This window comes from Haemorhous mexicanus, chromosome 5, assembly GCF_027477595.1.
Source record: "Haemorhous mexicanus isolate bHaeMex1 chromosome 5, bHaeMex1.pri, whole genome shotgun sequence".
NCBI classification, from domain to species: Eukaryota; Metazoa; Chordata; class Aves; order Passeriformes; family Fringillidae; genus Haemorhous; species Haemorhous mexicanus.
Genome location: NC_082345.1, coordinates 71,031,878 through 71,054,900, shown reverse-complemented (window position 1 = coordinate 71,054,900; position 23,023 = coordinate 71,031,878). Strand labels below are relative to the sequence as shown.

Genomic DNA, 23,023 nt, shown 5'->3' with positions numbered 1-23,023 from the left:
ATAAAAATGGAGAGGGAGGAAAAACCACTTAAGTTCCAGGTCTTCTGGAAATAATTAGATTATTTAAAGGACCTGCAAAGACTGAATGTTTATAAACAAGCATTAAATAATAGCATTTCAGCCCCCCAAGTGGAAAATCCATCAGCACTCTATGATCTCACATATTCAATCATAAAATTGAATGCTTGCTCATTGATAATTATCAGAAGATCTAAAGTCACTATTTTTAGTCAAGATTACACATAATCAGATAAATAGCTGTGAGCATTGGCAGTCAAATTTCTTACTTGCTTTCACTGGTCTTGGTGACATTACAATGGTTATCAAAAAGAATAAACAGAGCTTTGGTTTCTCTCCCTATCTCAGATCTCCTAAATCATCTTATCCCAGTTGCTTGTCCCCAGAAGTGTTACTTACCTGCCTACCTGCCTTCTCCCAGTTCCCACCTCTGCAGCCTCTGAGAATTCAATTCTGCTTCCCTCAAAGACAGACAGATGAAAATACTAGCAAGAAATGCTTCCTTAGGGCAGGAAATTATTACCAAGGGTCTGCCTGATTTGATTTTCTTGCTATATTTTCTCTGTCATGAGAATGAGAAGTTGCAGAAATCCACCCCCAGACAGCTCAGGGTTCTTATTCCAGAGCACACTCCTTCTCTACTTTTCCCAAGGGACCCCAGTCCTCATATTAGCCCATACTGTGATGGATAAAACCCTCACACCATTATGAGATGTTAAATCACCTTCAGATTTTGGATATTTAAATCACTCCCACTCCAGGGTCTTTCCTGAGCAGCTAGAGAAGAGGGAAAGGCAGAAGAATTGAACACTGTGTCTACTATTGAAGTAATACTGTTGAGCAATTGGAATTGGAAAATTTAGGGCATGGGAAGGAAATAGCTCAAAAAGAGTGAACAGTTCACAAGGTAGCTTCAAGCCTGGTCTGCTTGAATTCACTATGAAGCCAGGGATTTCATGGGATGGAAAGAAGGTAGGATGACAGGAACCTTGCATGAGCTTAATTCATTATCTTCCTTGCCTAAAGTCTGTGGTCCTGAGGCTAATAAGAATAAGAAATTTTTATGTGGAAGTTCTTGCATGAAAGAGAAAAGACTTGAATAAAACTTCAATGAAGTCCTAACATACTATAGCAAATACTTCTGAGAAAAATTGGGATTTTTGTTTCAGAACAACAGTATATTCATATTATATTCATAGAATCATAGACTGGTTTGCATGGAAAGAGATTTTTAAAATCATCTCATTCCAATCCTCTACCATAGGCAGGCACACCTTCCACTAGACCAGATTGCTCAGAGCTCCATCCAGCCTGGCACTGAACCCTTCCAGGGATGGCACAGCCACAGATTCTCTGGGAAACCTGTGCCAGTGTCTAACCACCCAGATAGGGAAGAATTTCTTCCTAATATCCAATCTAAATTTACCCTCTTTCAGTTTAAAGCTGGTCTTCTGGTCCTGCTAGAATAGTTACCAACAGCAAGTAGGAAAAGAAAAAATAAATTGCCTGTTCAGTGATATTGATTTTACTAATAATCTTGTTTCAGCATGTTAGTGTTTTTTCTATAAGCTACTTTGGAACACATTTGAAAAGTCTGGCTAATGACATGTGAAATCATATATACAGTAGAAACCATTAGACACTATGAAATGTGTCCTCGTAGTGTTATTGGGAGGCCTTGCTTCATTACAAATACAGAATAATCATCATGGCTCATGGAGTTTAAACAAGAATTCACTGCAGTTTGTTTTGGTTCACTAAAGACAGCTATGTCAGAGGTTTTGTACTTAGCTACAAACGCTCAGATTCAAGGAGAGAGTCAGAGGGTAGCCAGCATTCATGGAATATTATTTTCTTTAACAAGCACAACAGTGATTTAACAAATTCAGCAATGGTTTTGAAAACAGAACACAATGTGAAAAACTGAATATAAATACTTTAGGATTCAATCCAGAGACCTTTTAGTTCAATTTGCCTTTCAAACAGCTGCTGTACCTTATTTATGCAGTATAAACAACCTATGAAATTACAATTTAGATTAGTCTATATTCATTCCTCTCTATAGATGAAGTAGGAGTACAGAAAAGTGCTAGCTCTTGATTTTAGGTGTAAAATTCAAGTCAGGTTTTGGACTTAAACACCATCTATATTTCAGATGGGAATTCTGACTCTGTCTATTCTTCCTTTAATACTGATTTTTCTTGGTGGCTTGTGTTATTTTGTGCTTTTTCCCCCCAATGAATGACAGCAATTAAACCAGCACTAAGGGAAACTGAAGTGATTGTGCATTTCATACATTAGGAATTGATTTAGAACTCCAGTGTGGAGGAAAAGATAACTGCTGAGGGACTTATACTGGACTTTACCCCCTAAACACAGTATCAGATTTATCTCACTTTTTGTGTAGCATTATTGCCACTTAGGCTTTGTTCTCATACATGGGCCATTACTGACTCTTAGCATCCCACCTGTTCAGTTGTCCTGAGTAATGGTATAGAGAAAAGAACTACCTTCAAAGTTTAGATAATCTTCCTTAAATTAGTATCATTATGGAGTAAGAGTTTATTTCTAAAACTGAAACCAGACATTGACATTATAGTCCTTGTCAGAAACCTGCTTCAATCATGTGAAAGGAATATTTTCATATTGAATATTTTTTTAATTAGGAGAAAAGATGTAAAACATATAACTGCATCTTGAGCCCTTCCAGTCAAGGCCTTTCTGAAAGCAGCTCTGAAGTGTGTTACTTCTATATCTAAATTAAACTTAGAGTACAAGGACTTGTTTTTTTCTGAAAGCACTAGGAATCCATGTCCAAAAAAAAAAAAAAAAATCCTTTCTAGCTGTGATGAATTTATATATTGTGCCTCATTCCTGGCAGAGTTCAAGGCCAGGCTGGATGGGGCATTGAGCAACTTGGTCTAGTGGAATTTTTCCCTGCCTGTGGCAGGGGAGTTGAGATGAGATAATCTTTGTTATCCCTTCCAACTCAAACTTTTCCATGATTATATGATTCTATGGTTCTATTTCTAGAGGCTATGAACTACTGAAAACCACATGCTATGCCTTGTCCTGAGTTAGGTGGATTAAGGGGAACTGAATGCTCCAGATCCTATCTGCTTACATCTCTCTCAGAAATGTGTCACAAGAAGGAAATAAGGCAAGAAAGAAATTATTAGGGTCTGCCAAATATTTTCAGTGAAATTTCTTGTGTAGGAACTTGTGTTTTCTTTAAACCCATCCCTACAGTGTCTGATATCCTCAAACCTTAAATTTTCATCAGATAAGGAAAGCTTCAGGATTTTCATCAAAAAGGCAATTTTCTACAGGAAGGAATTCTTTTGTTTGACTGTATCTAAAAGTTGCCCATTTCAGAAGATTCCTAAGCTGTACTGCAATGTCTATAAAGATTTCTGTTAAATCTGAGCAGTCTTTAGCAAGAGCAGAACTGATGAGTGCCTGCAAGCCATGAAGTGAACAAGTCCAACACACCTTAGCATCTCCTAAAGTGCAGATGAAGATTTCCATTTCTCCTGTTGCAGTATCCATCCTGTTTTTCCCTCTCCCTAGTGCTTGGAATACTTTCTCCTCCTCTGATGTCAATATTCAATCAGAATTGGTTTGCAAATGAAAAAGCTGAGCCAGGGGAGTCTAATCTGAATAATAACCAAACCTTTAAAGTTAATTGTAATGAAAAAGTTGTTTAGCCTCTCTTTAATTCTAAAATATTAGTGCACATTGACATTTTAATAGGCCATCTTGTGGGGAAGGGATACATCTCATCTGTTGCACCACACAAAAAGGGATTTCAGGGAATGTACCATCTTGCCTACAAGTTTCATTTTAATCTTAATTAGTTTACTACTGTGAACTTTTCTTTTTGGCTGAAGGCAGAACTGGAAACTGGTATAGCAGGCACTTTTTTTCATTTCTTTTGTGTTTTAACTGTAATAAAAGAACTTTCCCAATTTCCTCATAATCTGCTACATGTCAATTCCCTCAGGTTGCTAGCTTCATTTTATTTCTATTTTTAAACTAAGGTAGTTGACTCTTGTTCTTCTCAGCTTCCCTTTGCTTAACCTCTAATTTGAGTCTGCCAGCCTTTCCTGTTTGTCACTAAGAAACTCTCTAGTAAGTAAGAAACAAGTTCATTGTGCAGAGGAGCAAAAGATTGTTTTTCCTTTACTGTTATTTCCTTTTTTTTCCATCCTGTGCATCTTGCTGAGTTTTTCACTGTACTATTGTGTCCTGCAATAAATCCATCAAACCCCAGAAAATGCAAAATTTGAGGTTGCAGGTGTAAAGATAGCTCAGGCTAGCAGTGCACAGGATTTAACCAGGGTAAAATCCAGGGCTTGTGGAAAGCAGAGCAAGGCTGGGCTTATCTAAAGCAGAGCAAGGTTCCTTTATTAGACCAGGACTTCATTTGGATCTTTATGGAAGGAGAAACATTCCTATAAAGGAACCTTTTTTTTCTCAAATTAGGCATCATTCAATACTGCAATTAAAATCAATCAATACTTCAATTGAAAAAAAAATTAAAAAACAAAAAGTACTCAGACTCTCCCAAAAGCTGTAATATCTCACATCATTACTTTAAAACCATGGCATAAGCCATTCTTTTTACTTTACTTTTAAGACTTTGGGAATCATTTGAAGCAGATATTTTAAGCAGTTTTCCTGTGTTACATATCTGAATATGGAATCTGATGTTCCTCATCTTTTGCAGTCAGGACTGTGAGTAAAACATCCTGTATTTCAAGGTTTGCAGTAACTCATGAGAGAAATCCCCCACTCAGCTAGATGAGGACTGGAGTGAGGACGAGGACAGACATACAATCATGAATTCCATGCAAGAGAAATTGGAATTACCTGTAGGGAAATGGTCTCTACCAAATGTGTATGCCATGAATCCTAGATGTGAGGAAGTAAACTTCCTCCTCTTACCTTGTGTGGCACAGCAATTTTTGCTTTCCCATGGTAAAAATGGTACCTGCAACTTTTTTGGTTTGAGTGGGGTTTTTTTTAGGTTACAGTTATTAAAATTAAATGTTTTATGCTGCTACTGATGTCCTAATTTATTAAAAACTCTTCTCTACCTCTTTGAATACAGATCTTACCTTAAGTCCATTGTTGGCAACAAAATTACTTTCCTGCTGTCCTCTAAAGGTTTGTTTCCCCCTTTATTAAATTCCCATGGAATTTTTAGCACTGGCTTAACCAAGAGTAGGTTCAGTTTTTAAATTCATATTTTTGATTTCAAATACAAATGCACATTTAATAAAAAGAGCTTTCTGCTGATAATAAATATTCTCATGCTGGAAGACACAGCAGTGCAGAAATTATATTCAAGGCAAATGAAATTCAAGTTGTTTTCCTGAGAAGAAACTTCAAGTCTGTGCTCAAAACAAAAAGGAAAAAAGAGAAAAAAGAATTAGGGAAACAATAAAACCCTACAAATCAGGTGATGGTGATTCTGATCTATCTGTATTTTAGAAGTATAGCTCAAGAGATTAAAAACATGATAACACCATGATAACAGAAATGGTGTAAACATTTCAAATAAGGAGGATTGTGTCATCTAGATATGACCTCTGAAGAAAGAGTGAGAGCAACTGCAGTTATTTAAGCTTAACAAAGTGAGGTGAGAGACTGAGATATTTTATCCCAAGTCTAGGGAAAATAATTCTGCAAGAGGGATTGGAAAACAAGAGTCTGCCATGTTCATGATGGGTGCAACACACAAACAAGATGTCAGACTTCATCAGGAAAAAAAAAAATCTGATTCTACAATAGAAGAAATTTCCTTCCATGGTGTCAAAGTACTAGAATAGATTATTTAACCTTTTCTGAACATTTCTTAGAGGAAAACAGGAGTTAAAGAGACACAGCACAGCTGATCCCATTAAGGGGCAGATGGCTGGATTACTCAATGTTTTCTGGCCTCTCAGAGCCTGCTTTCCTCTGATAAGGAAACATTTTCCTTTTACAAATATCCTCTAGAGAAACTGCTCTTGTTGAAAATGAGATGTTTTGCAGGAATATGGTACTTTGGGCAGAGATCTGTTGGGAATTTGACTTACATGATTTTGAACTGGCTTTTTCAGCTGGTATTCTGAAATGATAATTTCAATATTTAAAATAGAATATTTAAAACAGAAGAAAATGGTTTGAAATTATTTCTGGTTTTTTTTGAAATTTTTGGTGGGCTCTTATGGGTTTTTTTTTTGTTGTTGTTGTTTTAATTTTTGTTTGGTTTTGTTTGTGTGTTTTTGTTTTGTTTGGTTGGTTGGTTGGTTGGTTGGTTGATTGGTTGGTTGGCTGGTTTGGTTTTTTGGTTTTATTTTACTAAATCTACAGATCACTCAAAAGCAATGATTAATTCAGTCTTGGAAAGAAGTCATATTCTGTCACGCCATTATTTCCTGGACATTTTTGGTTTAAATTCTATCACTGTACCACAAACATATATACTTTCAGTACTTTCCTTTGCCAAAGGAATACATTTGGGGCTGTCAATTTTTAATTAAAGCTAGAGTTAAATGACATGTGAATTTTGTAGCTTTTAGGGAATATTATCTATGTAAAATCCATGAGTTCTGCTGAACTTTATGGAAGTGTCTTGTTATGTCAAAGAGCTATAAAAGTTTCACTCTTTCCTGAAGTAACCATTTATTTCAGTGATCTTGCATAACAAAACCAGACTTCACCTTTTTCTGTGAGAGACTGCACCAAAAATATCTGTACTTTGACCAGCAGTGATGTGGGGGTTTTTTGGTGTAGTGCCTCACTCTGTGTGGTACTTGTTGAGAAAATAACTTCTGGGTCAGAATTTCCTCATAGAGGAAACATTTTAATTTTTTCCTTCTAAGGCTTCAAGTAATATAATTTTTAAAAAATTAACATAATTTTTATTTGAACACATAAAGGAAAAAGCTACTTTCAGAAAAAAATTGCATAGCTCTAATAAAAGAAGAGTTTTTTTGTTGTTGATGGTAACATCCATACTCACTGATTTAGCTCAGTGTCTTGTTTCTGCTCTTGTTCAGGAGCATTCATATAACATGCAGTGCCATAAAACTGTCTTACATGAAATAAAAAAGTCTGTGTGTGTGATTTTTTTTCCCCAAGCACACAATGAGGGGAACAATTGACTGTGAGTCAAATTTGCTATTCCTAGGTGAATTCAGCAACACCTCTAAAAGTTTCTTTTGAAACTGAGATTGGAAATTAAAAATAAATATCCAGAGTTGTATTCTTGTGAAGATAATTCAAGATGAAAATTTCAGTAACATATATGTCACCTTTCCTACACAAAGCCTCATTACTCAGCATCTCATCCAGAAAAGGAAGGGGAAATAAAAAAGGAAAGGAACAAGAAAGGCTGAACACACAAAAGAAGGCAGAGTCTGCACAGTACTTTAACACCTCCCTTTCCTCCAAACTATCATTTATATCACAGAATTCATAGCAGGGAAGAGGAGAATGCAGTCAGCCACCCCAAGTGCCGTGGGTCCCTTCCAATCTATCAACAACATTGCAAGTGGAAGACAATTTTTGGCAATTTAGGTTTGGTTTCCACAGGTTCCACTGGACCTTTGCCTGTGTTTCTCCTCTGTTCAGGTCTGTTCTTCTGTTGACAGAACACCACAGCAGAATTAGACTAAGATTTGGGGGAAAGAGATGTTTTAATGTTCCTGGTAGGAGGTGTTTACAACAGTTTTCACTTATTTGCATCTCAAGGAGAGACAGGCTCTGTATGACAAAACCCTCTTAATGTTAATAATTCAACAAAAATTTCAAAAGTTCCAGGAAAACAAATTTTGCAAAATTGTTGTTATGAATAAAGATAAAAAAGGAAAGAACACAAACTAGCTTCAAACTTTAATCAGCTTGCTTAATGTCTTGCCCAGATGTATCCAGCTGCAGTTTAGAAATTGTTCAAAGAGAGATCTCCCACAACCCCTCAGGGGTGTATTCCAGCTTGTCCTTCTTGCAAAATCATCTGCCTTTACCTGGTGAGAATTTCCATTCTGACTGCCTGTAACTGCCTCCTTTAGTGTTTTTTGTGGTGCACATCCATGAAAAGCCTGATTCCATCCCCTGTGTATTCTCCATTTATGTCCACTCACTCCATACTGTCACTTTTTAAATATTTTTCTTCACAAGGAGTTTATTTAATTTTTATTTCAAGCTGTACATAACGTATGCATGTGGAGACAGAGAGAATTCAAATTATTGTGAATTTTCTCATGTGAACTTCTGCATTCTCTCCTGTGAAATAAAGGCAGTCACAGTATTATCTTCCAAAGCAAATCCCTAGGTCTAGCCCCATGTTTCATATTTATCCATCATAATGAGATCCAAGATAATTATGAAATGATGTTGAAGGAAATATTTAAGTGCAAGAGCATGGACTCTAAATGGCAATTTTTAACTCAGTGATATAATACTATATTATATGTTACACAGTCTTGTATGACTTACTTTAAGGAAATGGCTCTACATCAGCCTACATCCAAGTAAACTGAATTTCAGCTGCCCACCCTCCTTGCTACATGGGCCCGTGTAACCAGCTGGTGAGCTTGTTAAAGGATCAGACCAAGTAAAAATCATATCCTGCAAGAGGTGGATGTTCCACTGGAACTGCTGAGGAGAAGCTGATAACTGAGGCCATTCATGGCTCTTTTCCTAACTCTGGGCTGAGTTTCCAGCAATCTGTATGTTCCTAAATAAGTGTTTGGCTCCATGTCACAAAAAATATTTTACCTAACTTTTAGTGTTGTAAAGTAATTTCAGCTGTCACTAATAATGGGAGGAAACTCTAATGCTCAAAATCCCAAGATAGTAGAAAAGAATTAAGCACACTTTCCAGGGTCATTACATTAATTTCCCTCTTTTTTATGGGGTAGAAAGAAGGTATTAGGTCAGTCATAATTACTGTACCAAGAAAGATTTTCATGAAATAGAAAGGGAAAGGGTTAATCATTGCCATTGCATGGAATGTGCAGGCTTAGCATGATGAATGTCTCACTCATGTTGAAGGTGTTTTCGTTGTTATCCATGGAATAAGGCTGACTTAATTCTCCAGTGATGAGGCTTTGCTTCCATGATTAATGAACAAATTGCTGTTTTCACAAGGGCTCGTATCAGCCATTTGTTCCTCCCTGATTGTTTAGGAGACCCTTAAGGGTTTCATTGGGGACCTCATTATTTTCTATATGGCTAGAGAATGAAATAAAGAGAGCCTTAAAGGACATTTATGTATACATAAAGCAGAATAACTTATCCATCTAAGGGGAATGAGGATAAAACAAAGATGAAACCAGGAGCCATACAATCACCACCCTTCTTTAATCAAAATTATGAAGGACCTAAATGCAATCTTTAAACTTACTTTCTTTACCAGGATTTAAAATTTTATCATTATCAATAAATCAGTCAGGATTAAATCAGAGTAGAGAGCAATTTGTTTTGATGTAGATTGGGAAAGAAAGCCTAGCAGTGAACCTGATTTGCAAATTATGAAACTCAACAGAGCTAATTACAGCAATATTGATTTATTCCAGCTGAGCATCTGAACTCCAAAAACTTCATAAAGCCCTTGACTTTGTTCCATCCTGTGCTTAACCAAGTGAATGACAATATTTCATTATTGTTTGCTAATGTGCTGAACTTCACATGCCAATATTCCCTTCCCTGGCTACAGACAGAGAGAACTATATGAATACACCAGTGAGGCAAAGATTTTTATTGTAGGAGTTTGTGTAGTCAGCTCTCAGCACATATAAGTCAATGAAGCCACACTGATCCACAACAGACACACAATAACCTGTCCCACTACTTTTCATCTTGGCTTCCAGTGGATAAAGAGACTCATTTGATAAAGTAAAAATCCAGCTCTCTGTGCATCTCGTATTTTTGTGGGTTCATTAATTTTAATTATATTTGATATGTAATACAGGAGTTAAAAAAGCAGTTGATGGACTGGATGAAGAAGAGCTGAGCCATGCCTTCAAGGGGACTGCTTCTCTGAATGGTCAACACCAACCTGGAAGTACTGCAGAGCACTACTCAGTGGTTTGTCTGATGCAGAGGAATATTCATGGAAAGCCAGAAAATAGGAATGGTTTTTAATCTCAGCCTTCTATCTCCTGTCCATGCACAAGTAGTCCACAAAGTGAGAGTATTCCTGGGCCAAGGGGCACCCCATGGCAGAGGTGGAAGTAAGAAACTCTTTGGTCTAAAGGCATAAATCCTGGCCAGCTCAAAGAGAGCTTTCAATCTAAATCTTTGTTCCTGATAATTTCCTCTCCAAAATCACTTCAAACAAACAAAACAAAAGGAAACAAACAAAAGCCAAGCAAAGAGCATTATCAACTTCCATTGACATCTCTTATCATGTAATCACCTGCACACATCTCATTGCTGAGACAAAAGAGAATGAAAGATTCTGGATAAATATTATTATATGGTCAACAGAGCCATCTTTTCTGTTAAAGGAAGAAGCTGGCTCCTAAATTTTGTGATTCATGGCAGGTCAAGTGTGCCAGGCACAGCATTCTCCTATGGGCTTATCAGGCTCAAAATTATTCACAAACACTTTAAATTTTTTTTTTCAAGAAGTAGCCCTGCTAGTCAAGTACAATGCTCTTAGAAGGTGATAAGATGTATGTGGATTTTAAAAAGAAAACTTTCTGGAGAGTTCCAGCATCTCTGAAAGAAATTAAAAAGTATTTTTGACATTGTTGTTTTTTGTTTTCCTCGTAAAGGGAGAATGTTTCAATCACCTGTGAATATATGTGAAAATACATTTCAGTGGAGGTGAGATTAACATGATACCAGATAAGATTTGTGGCATCTGCTCAGCCTGCACATTTGGAAAAATTAAAAGAAATAAAAATATAGCTTTGTTATAGTTTATGCTTTCATTTGTTCAGAAGGATTTCATGGACATGCAATCCCACAGAACCTGTCACAAAGGTTTATAAAATTAGGTATAAGATAGTTTCTTTGCACCATGAGAATCAGAGTCTGCTGCTTTTAGCACCTGCATTGGACTCAGTTAACAATTTAGGATGCTTTTTTAATCAAAACAGAGAGGCAAAGTACAATTTGGTGACTGAGGAGATAATAACAGATTTGTGTCAGCGCTAAAAATATCGTAAATTAAAATTTGATTTTAGGCAGAATTAGGACTTCACCTCAATTTACCAGGGCCTAAGCAGACTTCTCAGCAGTAAAACTCTTGGTCATTCTAGAGCTGGGAAGGAAGGCACTCCTTTTATGCAATTGGGGTTAGTTCTCATCAAACCTGACATGTTTTCCCTAAATATTTTCATTTTTGTTGAACTGGGGGGCTCTGACAGAAATGTGTGTTGCTGGAACATGAGAAAACCAAGGGTGAGAGAGGAAAGGCTGCAAGGACACTTAGTGAAGGACAAAGGTTCAAAGTTTAGCAGTGATTATAAAAAAGTGAGACTGAAGGATAAATTAAAATTGCATGAAGAATCCTTACCAAATATTAGGGCTATTACAGGAATAACATTGCATTCACTCACCATGAGCACTGCATTTGAGCTTCATCATTTTATTCTAAAAACGAAGGGAAAGAAATAAAAAGAAAATCCTTAAAAAGGACAACATAAAAGATAAGGAGCATGGGTGATGGGGAAGAGTGTGTCTGTGAAAGGGAATAAACAGAACACTCTTCATTAAGTTGGATAGAAAGGCAACAAGAAAGAATTCAGTAATATAAAAAATATAATGGTAGAGAGATTAACCTGAAGCTTCTCTATGTGTTTTCTTTCTTGTTCCATTCCAGAAGTCTGAAATGGCAGGTGGTGTAGGCAGAGAAAGATCAGAGCTGTATTTAGGAATACAAATTTGTACCGTGATATTTTTTGAGACATACACATTTGAATGTTAAAAGAAAAATCATGAAGATCTGTAAAAGTCACTCATTTTGACACATGAGCCACATCTTTCCTTAAGAAATTCCATTCAAAGACATGAAAAAGCTTTCCCTTAATCCATTTTGAAAACTAAGACATGTTCTTAATATACAAAGATGAGCTTTTTTTTTTTTTTTTTTTTAGGAAACTGTGGGGATTTTTATCTCAATAGGTTAATTCAAAATCCTCTCTCGTTTCAGGTGGCATTCCCCAGAGTTTACATGCATTTTTAGAGACATCTCTGTGACCTCTGTATGTTAGACAGCACTAAAACAGTTTTCTTGAAGAAATCAAAAGCAGTTGGTATTGTACATCCCTGAAACTGCTGCACTTTTATACAGCAGGTACCATGGGCAGCTCTAGGGATAAACAACAGAGTTGCTGAGGCAGCAGCAAATCTTCCTGAACTCTTTCCTTGCAAGAGTGTAGGAAAATCAACTTAGATGCTCTGACTGATGGTACTGGAGGAGGACATTCAGCAACACAGGACAGTAATTGGTTTTGTGGTGAGTGGGTTGAACCTGTAGCAGGAAATGTTGCTGTTTCCACCCTTACCATGCTCTGGTGACAGGAGGACCAGAAAAATCTATATCCCAGTTTTTTGATTTATAGATACCTGCTTTAGTTTCACCATTTTTCCAGCTTGTGTTTTAGCTCTGTCCTGAGCCTTGGGCTGGTCCAATTCAGTATTTCCCACCCTGCTGGGAAGTGTCAAACCAGGCTGTCACATGCCTTCCCCATGTCTGACTGCTATTGCACAGTGTGAATGTCATTTTGTTAGGAGAAAGCTAATAATTGCATGCTGCAATCCCACCATGTGAGCATTTTTGCATTTTTGAAATTGCCCTCTCCTTTATGTCACAGACTTTTTTTTGCTTGTTGTGGGATTTTTATGGATTTTTTTTTTTTTTTTGTTTTGTTTCTTTGTTTGGTAGGTGTGTTTTTTTCCTTTTAATGCAGAATGACTTAAGTAGGAGCATGTGTTCTTTGCTGGCCTGGTAAAACAACAAAATGAAAAGGACTTTCATTGACTTCATGGACTTTGGATTGAACCCTCTGTATGTAAAAACTCCATCAGCCAAATTAACTTGGTCTCAGGAATGTCAAAAAAGTGAGAAGTCAGTTGGTCAGTGGGTGGAGGACTGGTGCTACATCTCAGTAAGAGAATCTGTTGAGGGTGTAGGATGAGAAAGAGGATTCTAGTGTCAAGAGAAGGACTTTTTTTAGAGCACACAGACATGCAAACTCTTGAATGGTGACAGCAATCTTTTATTCCTTTTTAATGGCTCATACGTTCTCAAGGTTAATGATGAAAACCCAGAGGTCAGCAATATCAGCTATTTTCCTGCCAGTCATGCTCCCACCTCCAAAAATGAATGTACTGTATGTCAGGTTTTGCTGCTATTAGTTTTGAACTCAGATAATTGTACCAGCTTTGGTGCAGAGCCACCCTGAAAAGAGAAAATGTCAAATGCAACCTTTTCCTTGCTGCAAGAGGAGTCTGTCTGCCTTCAGAAGGTGATATCATAACAGGCTTCAATTACAAGTTCTATTTGTAGTTATGACAGTGAAAATTATTAAAAAAAAAAAAGTTTCTGTTCATTTTTTTTCAAATAAATCTTCAGAATTTATGAGCTGTTTTGGGAGACATAGCTTATTCCACCTCCACCACAGATGAAATTAAAAGCGACAAAGTATAAACGATTTGCACAGAGCATGATTAACTCTCCAGGAAGGAGCCTGGGGCTGCAGGAAGTGGTTGAGGAGCCATTTAGTAAGATCTGGAAAAAGTTACATGAGTATGAACAAGAATAGCAGTTTTGCACTTTTGTTACAAAGCCTAATGGGTTTTTTTTGCTTTAAAACATAAACTGAGCACGATTTCGATTTGATAATTGATGGAAGATGGAGAAAAATGGAAAATGACATTGGCAGTTTGTGGCCAACATGGGAGAGAGAACCAGGAGGTATTTGGCTTGTTTAGGAACATTATCACTCAGAAATCAAATTGCAGTGAACTCACTGCTTCACTGTCCTGACACAAAGCAAGTCACAGATGCCAGCACACAGAATCGAGTGTCTGGGACATGTCTGAGTTACTCACTTGCATGCTGCAAAATAGCCTGTGACATTCCTTGCACCAAGCCTTGGTGAACAGAAAGTAAAATAAAGATGACTTTGATGAACAAAACAAGCTGTGGCAGAAACTGGGAAAATTATGATTATGTATGGTCTTTGAGAGGGCAGCACTTATCTGTAATATGAGTTTGTATCAGAACTAATGTGAAACAAAGGGTTTGTTCCAGATTGCAGCCTGTGCTGACTGATTATCTGCTCTGTGAACCTGCAGTCACAGGTCATGTGTCTGGCAGCTCAGTGAACTGTGAGCTCTCCCTGGGTTCCTTCTCCCTCTCACTCAATGTCTGTTTTCCTCTCAAACAGCTCATCATTTTTTGGCTGCTGAGGTACCTTGCTGCTATCCTATAAAAAGCAGAGTAGGTGAAAGACTGAACATGTTCTTGGAATTTTTTACTTGTTTTTTGACAGAGGTTGTGCTGAGAGTGGCAAATGTCAGCTACTGGAAATGGCACTAAGTGCTGAAAGAAATCCAGTTTCCTTAATTTGATTTTTCTTTCTCAGCCACAGATTCTTCAGCCTTGAAAGGATTGCAAAAGGCTTTCTAGAAAATTCATTTTCTTTAGATTAAATGAACCATACTTATGTCTCACTCTTCCTTTTCTGGCCTGTTTTCAAAACCTTTTGCAGAGGCAGGTGAACACTCGGTAAGCAATTGAGAAAACATAATTTGTGCTTCACTAACCTTACTAAAAAAACCTTTTGTTAACATTAAATTTTCTTTATTTTAGTCTTTATTTTAGCAATTAAACATCTATTGCACATGTCCTGACTGCTGTGGTGAAGAAAAACACTTTCTTCACTTTAACTTTGTAGCTTCTTTCCCATCTTTTTACTTTTACCAAGTATCCAGATCCTGCTCTTCTCTCAGACCATTTTAAATCAGTCTTTACTTCTTTTCTGTGGGACTTCAGACTTCTGATCATTCCATAGCTTCTCTTTGAAATTTATCTAATTGAATCAAATGATTTAATGCTTGTTGGGATCTGGAGCACAGAGCATGTTATTATTCCAATTCTAGGATGTTTTTTATCTTCTGGGTGATACTTATTACTGGATGTTATTTATTTAAAAAAAATATTTTTTTATTCTTGTCTGAAATTTCATCCCCATGTTACATGCTGAAATAATAAGAGCTGAAATAATAGTGCTGCAGGAGTGTGTGTGATTATTATCATCCATCAGTCAGGCAGTAAAAGACTTTATTTCTTTTGGAGGTTTGAGGTTTATTCCTTCAGGTCACCCCAGCAGCTGCTCATGAACCCTGTCCTCAGTTAGCAATAAGTCATAGTAGCCAGCCAGCTTGCACAGAATGGAAAAAATGAGATTTCTCAGGAAGGCTCTTCAGAAATGATGGACCATGCCAAAGTGACCCCTCTCAGAGCAGTCACCAGATGTAGGAATCAAATAGGAAATGTCCAAATATTGAAATATTAAAAATCTATTTGTGAGAAAAATAGCTGTCTATAGAAATCTGCATGATTGCCACTCTAAATTCTAAAATATTAATTTAAAACTAAATTCTTTTTTTTAAAAGTTTACTTTTGGCAAAAAGGTGCATAAGATTTCCCAGACCAATTGACTCTGTTTTAACATCCTTGCTATACACATCTAGTGTCTTTGAAAATGATGCTACAACTTCCAGAGACAGTTACTAATAACAGAGTCTTAATTACTGCAGCCAGGGTGGAATGAAGCAGAAAATTCCCTGCCATTCTTTATTTTTTTTTCTCTGTTAACTAAATAATTTAACTGTAAAAACTATATGTGTCATCAAGGAAGTGTTATTTAGATTTATGTGTCATACTTCAAATCAGCTACTTTTCAAGGTATCTCAACCTAACTTTAATGACATAAAATTATATCACTCATATGCCTAAGAGAGCATCAGTGTAACTCAGTGCAATCAAAAATTATCAAAACAAGTTGCCCTTTTACCCACACAAGCACAGATATCTTCCATATGGTTGCCTGTTTTAACATCTTTACAGTTTTCATGAATTTATTGTTACTGCCTCTCTGAGGAAAAAAAAAAGAAAAAAAGAAAAAAAATGGATGTGTTCTTTTATTCCTGGTTTAAGTTGCACAGTGGTATAGATATAGACACTCTATGCAACCTGTTAAGGAGAATGGATGAAATTTATGGTAGGACAGGTTATTGATTTTATGTTTAAGGTTGCTACTGTTGGAAATACAGCATAACACTGAAAAATGATCTTAGCTGTTCCTTGAATTCCAGCAGTCTCCATGGCCTCAGCTGTAATCCTGGGCATCTTTTTTCCAAATACCTGTGTGTAGGCTGAGCTGAGGGCTGACTCTGAATTCCAATGCAACAAATTAAATCTGTGTTCTTTTAGGAAGAACTGCTCTCCTTTCTGCAAGGAAGAACCCAAGTTATCTTCTCTCAGACACGACACCAAGGAGAGATGTCTAAAGATCCCAGGCCCATTTAGGCTGAGGTGTGAAGAGTCTCCTGTAGTTAAATCTTCTTTAGGAAAAGCTCTAGAGGTGTCCCAGCACAGAAAGGTGGCTCTTTTAGTCTTGAAGTCATGGGGGAAAAGGCACATTCTGTACAATAATACAGAGTTCACAGAGATTGTTGATCACCCTATTCTCTCCCACATACAAATCCACAATATTTGAGGCCAAAGGAATTTTTACTCAGAAGTTAGCCATTTGAGAGAGGCCAAGATTTGGAGAATTTGATTTTGAATGCAGGATGCAAAATGCCTCTACAGCCTAATACATAGAATAGATTGATATATCAGAAATGTCTTCCTATTATTGACTGAGCTACAAACAAAACTCTTCTTCTTACACCTGCCTATTCAAACTGAAAATCTATATTACCTCCTTCTTATTTCTCTAGCCTTTGAATACTACTAACTCAGTTATCATGCTGTCAAATTATGAAGAATGCTTTTATTCTTATTCAGAAGGAGGAAAAATGCATATCCGGAACTAAAGTAAGATGGATTTAGTTGATATAGTCCTTACATGGAGGTCACTTCTTTTCTCAAATCAACATTTGGCTTTATGAGGTAGTAAGGGACAATATTAGCCAATATTACTCAAAGTATATTTAATTAAACACTATTTATAGGCATGACTGCATTTGATGTTAACGATTTTGGTGTAACAATCGTTCTGTACTCCACTTATGTGTCTTAATCCTCTGATTTACAGGAACTTGAAGCTCAAACTGTATGTTCTTCAGAAGAAAGGATGCCAAAGGCAAGGTTAAAGCAAGGGAATTTAAACATTGGTTCATGTTTAAAAGCCATGCTAAATTCCAATTCAGCTCTGCTAAATTCCGATTCCCCTTCTAAAACCTCCCCATATTATTTTCCTCACTTTTCTCCTAGTCAGTTTTTGCCTTATTGTTTTGGTGTACTCTTGTTTGCAATGCTTCAAGAAAACAAGGCACCTTGCCTTTAAATATTGCTTTAAAGAACGCCTGATGATTCTGCAGCTGCTTTTCCTGGTTGAACCCTCCTTGATGGGACTGGGAGGGCAGGGAAGCCTCATTACAGAAGCTGGAAAGCAAATGCTCAGGACTTGGCTTGCCAGGCACAGCCTTCTGCTGGAGTTCACACAGCTGTGGAGTCCCCAGAAGCAGGGAAGTTTGTCTGAGGCAAGACGAAGAAAAGATAATCTAAGCCTTGTGAGAGTTATTTGGCACTTCAACATAGAAATGCTTGTACTTCCATCTGGGTTGTATGCAAAATTAGAGAAGCCAGAGCTATATCCTTCTCCTTGGGCTGTTGACAGGAGTTTGGCTCGCATTTGAATGGAATTTTTATGTTTGCCAGAAGGTTAGAACCACAAAACCTGTGCTGGAAATGGCAACCTACATTGTACATAGGAGTTCATCCTGGCAGATGGAGGACAGAAAGTCAAACCAGTTCTTTCATGTCCTTTGAGCCTTGCAGTTATAGCTCACATTGTTTCTACTTCTGAGCACCTCCTACCCCTTTCCCAATATTGTTTGCACTCACTCTTCCTGCTGTTAACCACAGGGGCTTTTTCAATACAATTCATGCCTGGCCAAAGTGCTGCCCAAGTTTCTTGAGCAACCAGCTGCTTCTTTTACTTCAGCCTTTCATTTGACAGGATTAGAACAAAATGCACATCCAATCAACCCACTGTGGTTTTCTCAGTAATTTTTCAGTATCAATGGGAGCTGCTTCTCAAGTTGAAGTCATGCTCTGTGCTGCTGACAGAATTAATGAGGATGATGTAAGACAACATCATTCCATTCTGATATAATTATCCACAAGTGGCATAATTGGATGGAGGCCCATTGACAGTTGTGTGTGTGTGTGTATGCACAGACTTGCCTGTGTATATAGAATTATAGAATTCTAGACTGGTTTGGGTGGGAAAGAACCTTAGTTCTGACTCCTGCCCTGGGCAGGAACACCTTCTGTTAGACCAGGTTGCTCCAAGCCCTGTTCAACTTGGCCTTGTACCCTTGCAGGGATGGGGCAGTCACAGCCTCTTGTGGCAGCCCATGCCAGGGCCTCACCACCCTCACAGTAATGAATTTCTTCCCAAGATCCAACCTAAATCTACTCTCCTTCAGCTTAAAACCTCTTCCTCTTGTCCTATCACTACATGCCCTAGTCCAAATTCCCTCCCCATCTCTCTTGAGGCCCCTTTAGGTACTGGAAGTCTTCTAGAAGGTCTTTCTGGAACCTTCTCTTCTCCAATATCTGTGTTATTTATATAAATTCTAGCAAGAAAAGGACTACTGAGGAAATTTCCGTGGTTGCACCCATTTCTCTCCCCTGTTTTAGTTTTCTAAATCATTACTCTTAAACTGTTCTGACTACATCCTTTACAGAGGTTTCCCAAATAACTGGGTAAACTAAGGCATAAAAGGAGAAACTGGGGAAAAGAGGTACTAAATTTATTGTACCAAATTTCTGAATATTCTGTTTTCTACTAATGTGGGAAAAAAACCATCTGATCACTCTTTAACTCAGAATAACTTCTTTGCTCCTTAATATCACATTAAAAAAAGGGGAAAAAAAGTATGAGGTTGAAGACCATTAATGCAGTGAACATAAAGGGAACTGTAATAAAACCTTAATTTAGACATTTTAGAGATTTTAGGATGGATCATTTTGATTGTGTTTTCCCCCCTGCTCAATTTATGCCAAAGTTTTCTACCCAATAGTTTCTGTCCTGAGCCACTGTGTGTGCTTTCTTTCCACTGTTTCCTGCAAACTTCACTCTAGAGATGGCAACAATAGTGGAAAAGCCAGTAATTCTGCACATAAAGCTTCTTGTTGCTCTGAAATAAGTCTTCTCAGTGAAACAATGGGACTTTCAGAGTCTTCATCCAGTTGAGACTCTCTCCCTGAAAAACTTCTCATCTATTACCAGATATTAAGCTTTGGCTTATTCACTGCCACTCTCTCAAACTCCAAGAAGGTCAGGGAAAATTAAGTTAAACCAAATTTATTTTTATTGTTATTTTTAACTATCTCTAGAATCAGAGTTTTAGCCAACATATAATATTCAATATTTTTGAATTTTCCTAATGTTTGTATAAACTTTTTTATATGTTTATAAGCTCACAAATAATATTATTTCCACTTCAAAAAATACTGCAAATGCATAAAAAAAGTGTTCCCCATGCAACAATTTATTGTTTACTTTAGAAATCAGACAAGTGTTTATCTTAGTTCAAGCTTTGTTTAATGCCTTTCAAAACACAAAGTTAACAAGAAACATATCTCTGTGGGTTTTAAGGCTTGGGTTGAAAGTGTTTCAAAATGGATTGAAATCAATTGTTGATTTTCTTCAGAAATCCACATTCTCTGGAAAATAAAGCTGGTTGACCTTGATGGAACAAGGTAATTCAAAACACTCTGAACCATCTCCATTCATTAGTGAATGCCAGGCTCTCTCTTGCCTTTCATACCTAATTCTGCTACTCATTATATTTGCAACAAAGTTTTTCTGGGGCTCCGAAGAATTAAAGGCATGAGATGTGAATTTGTAATAATTTGGAGGGATAGGAGACTACAATCTTGTGCAGAGGTAAAAGAGGTAAATAAAAAAGTTGCAAAAATTAATGTATAATTCTCTACAGCCATTAGTTTGCATAGTTAGACACATCTTTGCAAAGGTGGATGTAAAGTGAAATTTTCTGATGAATAGCATAATCCAGTGTCAAAGATGAGATGGTTTAGGTAGTAATCCCATCTTCACCTCCACTCTAGATTGTTTGTGCTTCTCCTCTGCCCCACAAAGTGCTGAGACTCTGTTTGACAAATAATGGTAAAAAGAATCTTTAGCAGAGAAAAATCCACACAGATCAATTGACTCCAGTTCACACCCCCCTCAATATCTGGCTTAGTGCTAAGAGCTGGCATTTAGAACTAAGGACAAAAAAGATTTTTGGAGGAAAAGAGATGTTATGGCTGCCTCTGGAGAGGGAGGGGAGATGGTGTTGGGGCTGGAAACAACCAGGAAACTCCTAAGGCTGTCAGAGTCTTAATCTCTCACTGGAAGCAGACCTGCATTTCAGAGAAAGAAGGAGAAAATGCTATGACTATTTTAACAGACCTCTGGACACTATCATGAGCTCTTTACCAGAGAAAGAAAAAGTGCTCTAGCACTTTCTTTTGCCTCTCTCTTCAGAGTTAGCTCTTCATTTTAATAGCCAGATTCTCAAATGCTAGTGACGCTATCTGTGGTGCCACCTGCATACAAGCAGAATTACCTGACAGACCTCCAACTGCTTTGATGGGAGCAGATTTTAAAGAGACCTCAGAACATGTGAACATAAAAGGTTTACTGCCAGGAAGCTCCAAGGCAATTAGAGCACTTCCTAAAGCAGCTTTTCTTGTATTCTGAAAAGCTTCATTTTATGGGTGAGGATGTATCAATCCACCACGGTAAGAGGGTTGGAGCTGGGTGATCTTTAAGGTCCTTTACAAGCCAAGCCATTCTATGACTCTGTTATTGTACTCCAAGAATAATTTTCAAGGGACTGGGTACTCTTCTTGCTTAGAAGTCAACTTTGTGTCTAACAGCACCACTGGTTTTTGCTGCCTTTGTTGTAAGAGTCCTGCTGAGGGGTGTTTGTCATTTTACAAAACAAGAACTAAGGACAGAACCTGGGGGACATTTGAGCATTTAAGCAATATGACCTTAGGAGACCATGTAATCTGATGAAAAATGCAGAAATCTTTTCACATTAAAAGAGTCAACAACAGTCCTGCAGGTTCTAGCTTAGAGGCATTTTTTTGCTTTCTTCACACGATGAAGAAATATTAGATGGATTTCCCACTGCCATGGAAAGATCCAGTCTCACAGTATCTCTTGAGATAGGTTGATAGGAACAAGTAAAGTTATTAATTTTGTGAGTCCAGGCTTTGTCAGAAATTCCACTACCTTCCATTTCCAGGATTTTTGTCCTATTTTGCCATTGATATTAACTTTAAGTGAAGCCCCTGAAGATCAGAATTTGGATAAGCATCTCAGCTAATGCTCAACACAACAGTAAGACCTATATGGATCTCACAATTGCTCTTCTATCCTTTTCCTACTGTTGTTTATAATGTTCATCTGAGGATGATTGGAATATTTAAAGATAATAATATTTATTTTGGAGCTCCTGGTGGCACAATATTTGAAACTGGAAGCAACAGCTAAAAGCTGGCAAATAAGTGTTGCAGTGAGAGACAAACCAACCATGTTGAGCCAAGCCCCTTTAATGATTCATGCTGCATTGGCTCACCCTGGAGAAGGATTAATAACACCCAGGCAGTTGAGGCGAGTTGGACCCATCCATTTCTAGAGCCAATTTAATCAAAACCCCTGATTGAATAGTCATTCACATAATAGTCACGTCTGGCCTTAAAATTCATACCTTTTCCTGACAATCTGACTCCTTTAGCTTGTAGAGTATTGATTTATACAGGAGCACAGGAGGTTTCCTGTTCCAGCCTTCCAGTCTGTGCCTGATCAGGGTCGCTGCATCCTTGGTCCGGCCGCTCGGCGCGTTTTATGAGCTTTGGATAATGCACAGGTCACTAACTGGAACACTGCACATTCATCTGATTTTCTAGCTGAATGCTAATAGGGCTTCAATATTTGTTCATTCAGCATTGTATTTCCAGTTCCTGCAGGTAATAAAACTTCTTTTCCCAGGAATGGTGCTGGCTAAGGGAATCAGAGCAATGTTTATTCCCATATTTATTCCCAAAGCTTTTCCTTTCAGCCCTGTCCCTCGCTGACTCAGAGGTCTGTTTTGTATGAAGAAGACAAAGAAAAGGTTATATGATTATCTACAGAAAGCCAAGAAAACATACTTGGTGGCATGCCTTTTTCATTGTTACTTGGAAACCATTAAAATATTAAAATGTCTACAAAAGCAATAAAATGATCACAGGAGTATGTGGTGATATTTAATTTTCCCACAAGTTAAATATCACTGATAATTAACTGTTAGAAGTTTATTTTGAAATGACATTTCAGTGGAATATCAGACCTTTACAACATAATTAAAGGTTTTCTCATTGTAATGGTGCCCTATTCCTGGTATGAAAGCTGTTTGGAATTATCTGTCTGCTTCATAAATGATTTTTTTTAACCTTTTTTTTTTTCCCATTTAATTTGGCCATTTCTTGTTTTGTTTCTCTTTTAACTACTGATCGCAGCCATTTCATTAGGAAATTTGGATCTCTAAGACAGGAAAATGGCTCACTTTTTTAATTTTAATTGTTTGATCTGGTGCTTTTCTCTGATTAGGTGGATTTTTCCTGCCAGTCTGGAAAGAGTCTTAGTACAGTCACTCCAGGACATGGTTTGTTTTTTCACATCAGGACTGGGGAGATTTAGGGAAATAGATTCAGAGTCAAAAAGACCCTCTGCTCTTAACCTGAAGCATGCTTTTG

General features: G+C 37.4%; 1 long non-coding RNA gene across 3 annotated transcripts in view; it reads right to left on the bottom strand.

Moving 5' to 3' along the window:
- Positions 1–22,134, bottom strand: part of LOC132327872 (uncharacterized) — a 57,313-nt gene extending 35,179 nt beyond the window's left edge. For all 3 annotated transcript variants that reach the window (XR_009486637.1, XR_009486638.1, XR_009486636.1), the window contains exon 1: positions 21,997–22,134. This is a non-coding gene — a long non-coding RNA (uncharacterized LOC132327872). The remainder of the gene's footprint in view (positions 1–21,996) is intronic.
- Between the last annotated feature and the right edge of the window lie 889 nt (positions 22,135–23,023).